We start from the raw sequence: 14,295 nt of genomic DNA on the forward strand, positions 1-14,295 counted from the left end.
GCGTTGAACCACTCGGTAAAGAGGGTCAACGACAAGATTGAGAAACTGTTTCGCTCCACTCATTTACAAAGCATTCCCCATGGGTGTATTCGGGGTGATCACTATTATTTGAATGATGGGGTGCACCTGTCCAGGGCTGGGAATGACTTACTCATAGGAGACTTCGTAGCATGGCTAGTGGCACTGAGGAGACATGACCTTTAGGAGGTGTGGGGGGGCCGGATAGTCGGTCAACTATCCGGCCTGTGGCGGTAAGGTCATGATCGGTGAGCAGTGATTTCAAGGTCCCTAGGGGGAGCGCCACCCAGTATGGATGGGAGCGCCCGGGGGGAGGCTGCCATTGGCCCCTCCCACGGGGGGCGGCACCCACTACGGATGGGTCGCCCGGGGGAGACGGCTATAATCCCCTCCTACGAATTTCCCGGGGGCCGGATATCCGCTCCGGCGGAAGAGAGTGTGGGGAAGGGGGGGAGTCCACGCTGTCCTTCTTACGGATACCTCGCATGAGGACTCGGACGACCTTAAGATGGCGTAGAGTGAAAGGGGGCCCCCACGACAAGGGAAGTTACAGTTGGCTGCGAGGGTAAAGTCCTCTGCGCATGCGCCACTCACACCGTGAGGGCGGGAATTTGCTAGTAGGGATCTGACACCGGTTAAGACCTTGCCATTGGCCCTTAATGCTAGGTTGTACAATTTTATCTTAGAATGTTATGCATTTGCAGGATGCTAGACTCGGCTAGGAAACCTTTGTATTAGAGATTTGTTAAGGTTAGCCAAAAAGCTTGTCTTCATCAAAATGTAATGGAAGTTAAAATTGTACATGATTCATGAAACGTTTTAATTTAAAGTTTTAAATTTTGTTTCATATTTTAATAAATACGGCCGGGGGGTAAGGCCACCCCGCCTTCCAAAAGTTCAAACCTGTGTCTGTCTCCTCCCATGGGGAATTGGTGTTGGGAGGGGTGGCGGGCATCCTGGCCCATATGGAAAGGGAAGACCACTCGGTCCCCCCGAACGTATGGATGGGTGCCCCGATCCCCCGGGAAACTATTGTGGGCGACGGGCGTGTCCCGGCTGGTATGCCCGAAGCGGCGTAGCCGGAGCACGCCCCTCCCGCCCAGAAGAGGTTGGCCCAGACACACGCCCGGAAGTCCGTGCACGGATGGGCGTACCTGAGGCGGGCCCCCGCCCTCCCGCAGATGGATAAATAGAGCGGGAATTCTACGAAGCTTCCTCTTGTTCCAGTGCTCTGAAGGCTGCACCACTCGTCGCTCGTGAGCCCTCTAGGGAACAAGCTGCAATTTTGACCCACCCACCAGCCCCTGTTTGCAATGTTTGTGGAATAAAGTAGTTGTTGGTGATTATTCGAGCTTAATAAAAAGATACAGTCATTTCTGCATCATAGATGTATGCCTTTGATTGATTAGATGCTTGTAGGCCTTTTTCTCCTTTGTAGAAACGTAGAGGGATGGAGTAAATAAATAATGATTGTCTTGTGCTTTAGGACTTTCTTCCTTTGTAGCAATGTCAAAGTTGGCGAATTGTCAAGCTGTTACAGATTAGGCGTATTTTCTCTCCTTAGTAGGCAAAAAGCAACTGTCGTATTTATTTTGGTCGGGCGGTAAGGTCATGATCGGTGAGCAGTGATTTCAAGGTCCCTAGGGGGGGCGCCACCCAGTATGGATGGGAGCGCCCGGGGGGAGGCGGCCATTGGCCCCTCCCATGGGGGGCGGCACCCACTACGGATGGGTTGCCCAGGGGGAGACGGCCATAGGCCCCTCCCAGGGGGAGACGGCTATATGCCCCTTCTACGAATTTCCCAGGGGCCGGATATCCGCTCCGGCGGAAGAGAGTGTGGGGAAGGGGGGGAGTCCACGCTGTCCTTCTTACGGATACCTCGCACAAGGACTCGGACGACATTAAGATGGCGTCGAGTGAAAGGGGGCCCCCACGACAAGGGAAGTTACAGTTGGCTGCGAGGGTAAAGTCCTCTGCGCATGCGCCACTCACACCGTGAGGGCGGGAATTTGGTAGTAGGGATCTGACACCGGTTAAGACCTTGCCGTTGGCCCTTAATGCTAGGATGTACAATTTTATCTTAGAATGTTATGCATTTGCAGGATGCTAGACTCGGCTAGGAAACCTTTGTATTAGAGATTTGTTAAGGTTAGCCAAAAAGCTTGTCTTCATCAAAATGTAATGGAAGTTAAAATTGTACATGATTCATGAAACATTTTAATTTAAAGTTTTAAATTTTGTTTCATATTTTAATAAATAAGTTCGGGGGGTAAGGCCCCCCGCCTTCCAAAAGTTCAAACCTGTGTCTGTCTCCTCCCATGGGGAATTGGTGTTGGGAGGGGTGGCGGGCATCCCGGCCCATATAACAAAATGTCACAATGCTTGTTACAGAGAGTTAACTTTCATTAAACTTCGTTTATGCTTGTCTTCTCTCAGTGCTGGACATTATGCAGTGCAGTTAAAATAATGTTGACAAACTTCCCAGCCCTTGCTAGACCTTGGGCTGAATTATTACTGAAGCACAAATCAGATGCTTCCCTGCAATGTCTCAGTAGTTTTTCCCAATAAACTGGGACCAGTAGACGTCGACGTTCGTTGGCAAGATGGGGGCAACAACATAGCAGAAGTAACCAAGACTCATGTGAATAATTGCAGAGCCTGCAAGTCAACTGACCATTCCTCCGAGCCCACAGCGGGTTAAAATCATAAATTGGAAGGGTTAACAGCCTCATATAAATAATTTTATTACAAGTCTGGGATTGGAGAGAGTAATTCAAATATGGCTGAGGTTTCCCCTTAATATACGAAGCATCAAGAGCTGTAAGGAGTGTTTTTTTGGGCAGCCGAGCAATGTCTCTCTCGAATTACACTAAAGTGATTTGGCTTTATATCGTTTTTTTCCACGTTGACAGGGGAATGATTGAATTATAGAGGCTTGAGATTTCAATCTTCAATGTGGAAGTGCCCAGGTACAGCTGTCTGTGCCAGGGAGAGAGTTCGTCCGTGAATACTGATTGCAATTGTTCTTTCATGGCTTGAGCTGGGGCACATGAAGTGTAGATATAGAATTTAATTAGGTCTTCTGTGTCACTACCTTGGGTGGGTCCTGGTGGCCCCAGCGTTTCTAAAAGCTCTAGGGCTTGTTTCTAAGCAAGTCTTGGTTCTTATACCACTTTCTTAACATATGGTTTGCTACGCCCCTAGGGCTCAACGTATATTGTGCTAATTTACTGTGTGTTATTAAGTTTACTGAATGTAGTTAACCCTATAGCCTAATAAAGAGACTAGTGCGATGTGTTTAGAATAAATACATATATTTCATATATATATACCTGGTGTGGTTCTCCTTTCATTTGGTCATTCACAAGATTATAGACTGGTAAAACAAGGTGCTTAACATTCCTTGAAGAATTAGCCTCAAGGCTGCTCTCCACAGCTACCACTACGATAGCTTTCTATTAAGGATGTCTTTAACCTTCTATCAGTAAGGGTAATTTGGACTGGTGCAAGGTGCCCACTAGAATAGTGGACAGCATATGCCAGGCCAACTTCTCACAAGTGCAACCAATGTAGCACTGCTGGGGCACCGGTGTGACTAATGTAACACTGCTGGTGAACTGGTGCAACCAACGTAACACTGCTGCTGCACCAGTGCAACCGATGTAAACTGCTGGGGAACGAGTGCAATCAATGTAGCACCACTGGTGCACCGGTGCAACCAAAGCAACACTGCTGGGCACCCATAGAACCAATTTAAAACTGCTGGGGCACTGGTGCAACTGATTCAACAAAGTTTGGGCACCGGTGCATTAAAAGCAAGACTGCTTGGGCACCGGTTCAACCAATGCAACACTGCTGGGGCACTGGTGGAACAACGTAACACTACTGATGCACCGTTGCACACAATGTAACACTGCTTGGCCAGTGGTGCACCCAATGTAACACTGCTGCTGGGGCATTGGTGCAACCAATGTGACACACAACTGATGCGCCGGTACAATCAGTGTAACACTGCTGGGGCACCAGTGCAACCAATATAACACTGCTGGGAAACCATAGCAACCAATGTAGCACTGCTTGTGCACTGGTGCAGCGAATGTAACACTGTCGGAGCACCAGTGCACCCATTATAACACTTCTGGTGCACCGGTGCAACCAATGTAACACTGACACTCTGGTGCTACCAGTGAAACACTGTTAGGGCACCAGTACAACCAATGTACCACTGCTGGGGCACCAGTGTGACTAATGTAACACTTCTGGGGAACTGGTGCAACCAACGTAACACTGCCTCTGCACCGGTGAACCAATGTAACACTGCTGGGGAGCCAGTACAACTAATGTAACACTGTTGATGCACCGGTGCAACCAATTTAATAAGTATGGGTGAATTTGCGATCCGCAAAATGTGCGAATTTGTGCAAATTTGCAGATTTTTTTTGCGTGTTTGCGGGGCGATTTGCATGTTTGCGGGGCACTTTGCGTGTTCGTGGTTTTTTTTTGTGCAAGACCGCTCATTGTTGTGCCCTTCTGCCCTCTGCCCCACTCGTTTTTGTGCCATTCTGCCCTCTGTCCCACTCGTTTTTGTGCCCTTCTACCCTCTTCCCCCCTCGTTTTCGTGCCATTCTGCCCTCTGCCCCACTCGTTGTTGTGCCCTTCTGCCCTCTGCCCCTCTCCTGTTTTATTTTAGAATGGCGCCGGCAAGCTGCCAGCGCCATTCTAAAATAGTTACTAAGTTAGCTTCATCAGGATGCACTAATAGATAAAATAAAGCAGGTGCTCGAATTCAGTTAAACTCGAGCACCTGCTTCTATTAGTGCTTCCTGTTGAAGCTAACTTAGTAACTATTTTAGAATGGCGCTGGCAGCTTGCCGGTGCCATTCTAAAATAGTTACAAGCTTGAAGCTTGAACTTTTGCCCCCCGGATCCATTCCGCTTGCGGATTTGCGAATTTTCAGCAAATTCGCAGGAATTCCCGGATTGCGAATTTGCCTAAAATCCGCAAAATCTGCGAGCTGAATATATTTTGTGCCCATACTTACAATATAATACCGGTGGGGAACTGGTTCAACCAAGGTAGCACTGCTGGTGCACCAGTGAAAACCAATGTAACACTGTTGATGCACCAGCGCTACCAGTGCAACAAAGCTGGGCACCTGTGCAACCAATTTAACACTGCTGGGGCACTGGCACAACTAAGGTAACACTGCTGGGGAACTAGTGCAACCAAATTAACATTGCTGCCTCACCAGTGCAACCAATGAAACACTGTGAAACCGGTGCAATCAATGTAGCACAGATGGTGCACCGTTGCAACCAATGTAACACTGCGGGGGCAATGGGGCAACTAATTTAACTATGCTGGGGAACCGGTGCAACCAATTTAGCACTGCTGGTGCACTGGTGCTCCCAACATAACTCTGCTGGTGCACAGGTACAACCAATGTAGCACTGCTGGTGCACCAGTGCAACCAATGTATCACTGCTGGTGCACAGGTACAGCCAATGTAACACTGCTGGTGCACCAGTGCAACCAATGTATCACTGCTGGTGCACAGTTGCAATCAATGTAACACTGCGGAGGCAATAGGGCAACTAATTTAACTATGCTGGGGAACCGGTGCAACCAATTTAGCACTGCTGGTGCACTGGTGCTCCCAACATAACACTGCTGGTGCACAGGTACAACCAATGTAACACTGCTGGTGCACCAGTGCAACCAATGCAGCACTGCTGCTGCACCAGTGAAACCAGTGTATCACTGCTGGGACACCGTTGCAATCAATGTAACACTGCTGGGCCACCATTGAAACAGTGTAAGACTGCTGGGGCACCGGTGCAACCAGTGTAAGACTTCAGTTTTGCTGGTGGCCATTTTTGGTCTTCTAATTGGGCGAATAGGGCGGTCTCCCTCCAATCTTCTTCCTTGATCCAATGTTATTTTATTAACTCCTCCATATAGCGGTAGGCATTAACCAGAACCAGGGCCTCGGGTAACTTAGGAATGAGTCCTATGTTAAGGGATACTGGTTTGACTGGTGATTCATGTTGGAAGCTTACTTCCGAGGTTGGATAGGATTTGTTGTCTCCGTGCACATTCTGAATGTTTACAATTCCAGTAGTGTTTTGTACTCCTCCCAGGAAAGCCTGGTGTTACAATACGCTTTGGGGGTTCCCCGTTGATCGGTACTTGTTGGTAATAGGGTGGGGGCTTGTGCCCCTCTGGTGTACATAAAAAGGACCTTGTTAACCCTACCTCCATGGGCTTTTCCTTTTGGGGTGATATCCGGGCGATAAGGCCAAACATTCCACAGTGAAAGCACTACAGTCCAGTGCTAGGTGGAGGTCTAAAAACAACCTGAGCAAAAGAAGCAGTTACAGCATCTGGAAATATCTGTCGGAAAAATAAGGCTCTGCAGAATCTCATCGACCACTATAAATTGTAGGTCAAGCTATTTTTTTGTGTTCAATAAGTTTATTATTTAAAAAAGTATAAGAAGTAGTTAAATACAATACATAGTGATACAATCGAAATCCATAGACAAAGTATTGATGAGTAAATCAAGTACAAATAATTCCCTCAAAACAACATAAATGTAAAATATAAGAAACTCATATCTGTGAGCCAACGTGTCCGTAAAAAGGTATCACTATCATGAATGGAAAATTGTAGGTCAAGCTATGATGAAAAGGGTTATGACAAGACACTCTGCCATGGCTAAACATAAGAATCATATAGAGCCATGCCGTATAGAGCAGAAGATCAAAGACCTGAGTGCTCAATTTAAGGCCTCACCCTTCTACACACAGCAGATTAGGCCTGGGCAGAGTTCACATATCTGCGCTACGAGGAACTCCGCAAAGTGCAAGAAAAACTCTGCAGCGCTATGTGAAGTTCCACGAGAGGGTAGAGTTGCTCTTCACACCCGCTCACATGATGTTTTTTATCATATGCAATGCGAAGTGCATTCTCGTGCTGGAAATCGCACATGAATAGTAGCACGCGGTTAACAAGGGCACAGCCTTTTTGTTTTTTGCATTGTTTATGGTACTGGAACATACTTAGTAATCTCTCTTAGTCGGTTTAATCCTACCCCTCTGAAACCTATCTACCACTCATTTTACCTTACCCTGTGTCTTTGTGTTATTGTTATTTTAGGTTTTACATTTTTTTTTGTTTTTTTGCTTGGCTTTTGTACTTTTTGCTTTACTTCCTCAATGTTTTTCCTTCTTTCCATCTTTTTCCTTCCTGTTTCTTGTCTTCAGCCCACCCAGAAACATAGCTGAGTGGGGGAGCCCCACCACCAGTTCTGCCCGAACCACCCAGGGCACTAGCACCTTACAATCCACTACGTTGTGAAGGGGTGCAGCCTGCGCCATTTCATCTTAGGTGGAGGTGGCTGTACTAGCTTTTTACATGCAGCACCACTTCACCTCCACTCTCATAGCAGATGGCATGCCTGGAAGTGGCTATGGCCTAAGGGAGTGTCGGCAGCACTGAGAGAGTGTATGTCGCGCTCTGCGCCACAGTTCAGGGGTCCGGCGCAAACAACAGCTGATGCAACGGTGTGCTGACCGCCTAAATGAGGATCAGGACCTGCTTGACCTACTTGGAATGGAGCTTGCGTGTGGAAGAGGAGATCAGATTTAGAAACATTCACTGTTACTGCAGTTGCTTCTCCCCATCAAAATATTTTTGGGGAGATTATTAACTGTACTACTAACCTTTTTTTATTTTGTTTATTTCTTACATCAGCATCTGGGGGCAAAAGGGATACCAGTGAGGCTAGTGAGGGAGCTGGACAGGCCTCCATGAGTACCAACGGAGATGGCTCAGCTGGCCCCAGTAAGTCCGCCATTTGTTAATAATACTATTACCATAACTTTTAGCGCTCCATATTTAAATTATTTTTCCTTTTTACGGTGCCTGTCTTGTCATTTTGTTCCAACTCGTCTTCATTTTGTTTCCTAAATTCTCCTTATCCTTGCATTATCCGATCTACTCATTTTACGTGACATCAAACTGCCTGTACTAGTCTGTATGTGGCTTCCTTTCTTCTGCTTTGTCAGTGTACTCACTCAGTAAGCTTTCCCTCTTCCCAATAAATATTTTGTGGACAGGTGGTAAGAGTCTGAGAACACACTTTAGGCCAGGAACTCTGCTCTGAAGATTGCATGCCCAAGTAAGGTATTCTACGCAAGTTTGTTGGGAAAGCTTTCTTTTCTTGCTTAAATAGTGAAACAAGAGAGTGGCCATGGTCATGGTGGACCCCCCAATGTTGTGGATGTATTATATCATACAGTATAGCATACCAGCAGTTAGTTGACAATGGAAACCAATCAAAAGCAGATTTGGTGGCTGATGCTCCTGTTCCTGTTGTTGCTGGTGTTTTTGTTGTTGGTTTTGGCTGCAGTGAGCCAACAGCACTGACCTCAGACTATGAAGTTGAAGGCTGCACCACTGAACGTATGCTCTGGAGGAGTGGGATCACTTACTTAATATCAAAGAACAAAATATAAACTATCAAAAATATCGATGCCAAAATATCGAAAGACAAAATATCGAATTCCTATCCACAAACAGGTAAGTATAAAAATATTGAATCCAAAATATTGTTTCAAAATATATACTTTGTAAAAATATTGAATTTCTTAAAAATAATGTAAAATTAAAAAAAATATAAAAAAAAAACTAAAATATACTTAAAAATACTTAAATAACTTTAAAATTAATAAATAATTAATTTAAGTTATAAAAAAACATACAATCTTATTTGTTAAAACATAAATATCAATAAAAAATATACAATATTTTTACCGTAGGATGGCGGCAGTATAAGAATTACTATTCCCACTCCAGAGAGTGCAACAGTAGGGAAAGCGTTGGATAGCGTAGGGGTAAAAATTACTATTCCCACTCCAGAGAGTGCAACAGTAGGGAAAATTTGGATAGCGGAAGGGTAAAAATTGCTATTCCCACTCCAGAGAGTTCAACAGTAGGGAAAGCGTTGGATAGCGTAGGGGTAAAAATGACTATTTCCACTCCAGTGAGTGCAACATCAGGGAAGGCGTTGGATAGTGTACGGGTAAAAATTACTATTCCCACTCCAGAGAGTGCAACAATAGGGAAAGCGTTGGATAGCGTAGAAGTAAAAATGACTATTCCCACTCCAGTGAGTGCAACAGTAGGGAAAATTTGGATAGCGGAAGGGTAAAAATTACTATTCCCACTCCAGAGAGTGCAACAATAGGGAAAGCGTTGGATAGCGTAGAAGTAAAAATGACTATTCCCACTCCAGTGAGTGCAACAGTAGGGAAAATTTGGATAGCGGAAGGGTAAAAATTACTATTCCCACTCCAGAGAGTTCAACAGTAGGGAAAGCGTTGGATAGCGTAGGGGTAAAAATGACTATTTCCACTCCAGTGAGTGCAACATCAGGGAAGGCGTTGGATAGTGTACGGGTAAAAATTACTATTCCCACTCCAGAGAGTGCAACAATAGGGAAAGCGTTGGATAGCGTAGGGGTAAAAATTACTATTCCCCCTCCAGAGAGTGCAACAGTAGGGAAAGTAAAGATTTAATATATTAATAAAATGTATTAAATATCAATACCAAGAATAAATTAAATAAAATAAATTACCAATTTAATATTATGTAACAATTAATCAATTAAAAATACAAATTAATATTATTGATTAAAATTAATTACCTAATAATACAAATGAATTACCAATTATCATTAATTAACAATTAATTACAAATTAATACCAATAAATAAATAAAAATGATCTACTTAATTGCAATTAAATTACTTCACACCCTATTCCTCTATAAACCCAGAACCCGCTACAGAAAATAAATTAATACAATAAACATAATTACAAATTAATCAATTAATAAAAATAAATTATCAATTAAAAATTAATTACCAATTACAAATTAATTAATTACCAATTAAACTTCAATTATTAATTAATTCAAAATAAATAGCAATAAATAAATTAATATATTTAATTAATTACAAATAAATTACTTTCCACCCTATTCTCCTGTAAACCCACAACCCGCTACAGAATTAAATCACGCAAAAATTAAAATATTATAAAATTAATTAATTGCCAATTAAAATATAATTATCAAATAATTCAAAATAAATACCAATAAATAAATTAAGATATTTAATTAATTACAATTAAATTACTTCCCACCCTATTCCCCTATAAACCCACAACCCGCTACAGAATTAAATTACACAAAAATTAAATAACATAAAAAAAACTTTTAAAAAAGTGACATTAATAAAAATTCGATATTTTTAGAAACCTATATTATATACTTTGATATTTTGACTTTATATACTTTAAAATTCGATATTAAATTACTTACCTTCAATTCGATATTTTTAACCACTATATTCTGTTCATTTGATATTTTGTTCATTCTATATTTTGACTTTGATATTGTGTCCATTAGATATTTTTGACTCGATATTATGTCTGTGCACCGGAGGAGTGGGCCTCTAATTCTCAGCCTTTCTTTTTCTAGGTCTCTGGCATACTCAGCAATCCACGTCTTATAATTTGAAACATACCAGTCAGAAAAATCAAAGTTGCCAGTAATTGTACTGTGGATCAAGAATTATGGCACAAATGTAATGTTTGGCTGACACAGTGCCTGTTTGCACCCTTGTATGAACAGATAAGCGATGGATAAGCTCTATACCAACTCATGCACATCTTTTTTTCATACACAACTGTGTACATTTCATACACCTCCTTTAGCTGCTTCTGTCGCATTTGGTACTGTCCTCCTTGCTGACTTCCTGTGTGAAAAACTCAAAAGGGAGCTGCATCTCTGTCAGGCGTTTGACCGGGCCCCATTGGGCCATCTCAGAGATCATGCCTTTCACAGTTGCATCCCCTCTTTGCATGACATATTCATTAATTGGTCTGCACTGCTCAAACAGGCACTGCAACATGTAATAAGTCAAGTTCCAACATATTGTCACCTCCTGTATGAGTGCTTTAACTGGCACTCAGTCATCAAGCAGGATGACCCTCAACTGCTTCCGGGCTTCAAAAGAATGGCTGAAATGAGTGCAGATTCTTCTGCAAGTGGACAGTAAGGTACTTGAGAAAGTCCTGTACAATGATGTTGATGCAGTTTGCCAAACACAGGACCCTGAAATAGTCACTTTCTGCCATGCCCATAATTATATTACTGCCATTGTTAATGTAACGTTAAGCCCTCTTGGTAACTACCATTCAAAGATCTTTTTGTTAAAGTCATCCAGGATGTTTGTAGCAGTAAGGGATTTCTCCATGGCGAGCATGGCTACTGTTGCATGCTGTCTAGCATCATTAAAATGTTTGGCAGTGTCATCACCTAAAGATATAATTTCTATAAAACCCACAAAAGAGATCCATTGTGCAGTGATGCACATGTAATCATTGCCCTGGCCCCTGGTCCACATGTCTGTCATCAGGTGGATGGTGTGAAAAGCACTCTGCTGCAAAGCTTGTTCAAGCAATTCCATCACATTGTGATGTTGCGCTTGCAAAATAAGAATGGCTGGGAACCTTCCATTCTGGGCAGATGGCTGCACCACATTCTAGAAAACCCACCCCTCCACAAAAGAAAAGGGGAGGAGGCCTAGAGCTAACATTTTAGCCAGCTTTGCAGTGTACAAAAGTGCAGTTGGGTTTGTACTGCCCCTCTTGCCTAAAAATGAAAGGAATAGTAGCCTGGATTTTTTACATTTCTGGTACCACTAATGCAGGCAACTTCTTCTTGAGATTGAAAGCCGAAGTTGGTAGGCTCAACGTGCATCTCAGTGTGTCATTCACTATATTCTCTTGCCTTGGTGTCTCAACCTGTCTCTGGTGCCATTGTCATGCTGCTGATGTGGGCGATACTAATGCACTGCTGGGGACAGAGCTGTTTTGCGTAATGAAAATGTCCCCCTCTTTTTCACATTCCATCGTGATCAGAGAAGATTCAGATTCCCTGCTCTCACCACCTTCACCAATACCACTTGCAGTTTTTTTTACTATGGTATGTCTCCCAGCGGATTGTGTGGTGTTTTCTCAAATGGGTTGTTTGGCCTCCTATACCATATTTTAGCTTACCCCAACTAACACCTGCTCTGCAAATGGAGCACATGGCAATGTTTGGCTCCTTCTTGCTAACTGTACAGAAGTCCCATACTTGAGAGATCCACTCTCTGACAATGGTGCCCCTGCCACTACCCGAGGGTATTCGTGCGCTGTACAAATTTTATTGCAAAAGACACAGTTGATGGACAGAATGTAGAACAATGTCATACATTCACCCCAGTACAAGGATCTGGGCCTAAATCCATCGTTTTTTTGCACTCCACACCACCCTGGGTTAGACACTGGCTATATGCAAATCAGCTCTGACCCTGTGCCTCATGGGAACAGTCCAGTCCGAACTACCAAGCCATGTCTTTCCCAGACCGGAATCAAGCATCCAAAGACCGGTTTCTGGCTATCAGCCTTCATCAGCCTGGATAGCTTGACTCCAGTGGTGTGGAGAGCCTGGGACTCACGTCTGAGTATACCCAGCACACTCGGGGTGAAAATTGCAAAAAACACAGTTGATGGACAGAATGTAGAACAATGTCATACATTCACCCCAGTACAAGGATCTGGGCCTAAATCCATCATTTTTTTGCACTCAACACCACCCTGGGTTAGACACTGGCTATATGCAAATCAGCTCTGACCCTGTGCCTCATGGGAACAGTCCAGTCCGAACTACAAAGCCATTTCTTTCCCAGACCGGAATCAAGCATCGAGGGGCCGGTTTCTGGCTATCAGCCTTCATCAGCCTGGATAGCTTGACTCCAGTGGTGTGGAGAGCCTGGGACTCACATCTGAGTATACCCAGCACGCTCGGGGTGAAAATTGCAAAAAACACAGTTGATGGACAGAATGTAGAACAATGTCATACATTCACCCCAGTACAAGGATCTGGGCCTAAATCCATCATTTTTTTGCACTCCACACCACCCTGGGTTAGACACTGGCTATATGCAAATCAGCTCTGACCCTGTGCCTCATGGGAACAGTCCAGTCCGAACTACCAAGCCATGTCTTTCCCAGACCGGAATCAAGCATCCAAGGACCGGTTTCTGGCTATCAGCCTTCATCAGCCTGGATAGCTTGACTCCAGTGGTGTGGAGAGCCTGGGACTCACGTCTGAGTATACCCAGCACTCTCGGGGTGAAAATTGCAAAAAACACAGTTGATGGACAGAATGTAGAACAATGTCATACATTCACCCCAGTACAAGGATCTGGGCCTAAATCCATCGTTTTCTTTGCACTCCACACCACCCTGGGTTAGACACTGGCTATATGCAAATCAGCTCTGACCCTGTGCCTCATGGGAACAGTCCAGTCCGAACTACCAAGCCATGTCTTTCCCAGACCGGAATCAAGCATCCAAGGACCGGTTTCTGGCTATCAGCCTTCATCAGCCTGGATAGCTTGACTCCAGTGGTGTGGAGAGCCTGGGACTCACGTCTGAGTATGCCCAGCACACTCGGGGTGAAAATTGCAAAAAACACAGTTGATGGACAGAATGTAGAACAATGTCATACATTCACCCCAGTACAAGGATCTGGGCGTAACTCCATCGTTTTTTTGCACTCCACACCACCCTGGGTTAGACACTGGCTATATGCAAATCAGCTCTGACCCTGTGCCTCATGTGTACAAATTTTATTAACATAACATAACATAACAATGTCAGAAGAAGTGGCGGTGGGTGGGTGTTTTAACATCTGCCTCCCTGCACTGCCTACTTATACTGAGGTGGTTATGGATGTAGGTCGCTGCCGGGGCCTTTCAAATGTGGAAGCTGGTGGGGTTGGTGGTGGTGTCTGTGCCACATCCTCTGTGCTAGCATCCATGATGACTGGGTTGCCGTCATCCTCCCCTTATTCATCCATCACTCTATGGCTTTTGGGAACCTTCATTTTCCCTAGCCTCTCCTGGCTTGTCTCAGACTGAGGCGGCATCCACGTGGAACCTTGATCATCAGAGAAAAAGATGGTGGAGTACCCTTCCTTTTTCTTGCTGGAGATCTGGAAGACAATGGATGGTCTGAAAGAGGGGCCTTTTCTACTTCCTCAGTATAAAGCTTAATCTCCTAAACTGTTGAGAGGCACTACTATTACTGGCTGCGGCTGTTGTTGTCCACTTCTGGGTTTCCTGCAATGATTGGGTGCTACCTTGTAAAAGAGATGAG

Source organism: Lissotriton vulgaris, chromosome 8, assembly GCF_964263255.1.
Source record: "Lissotriton vulgaris chromosome 8, aLisVul1.2, whole genome shotgun sequence".
Taxonomy (NCBI): Eukaryota; Metazoa; Chordata; class Amphibia; order Caudata; family Salamandridae; genus Lissotriton; species Lissotriton vulgaris.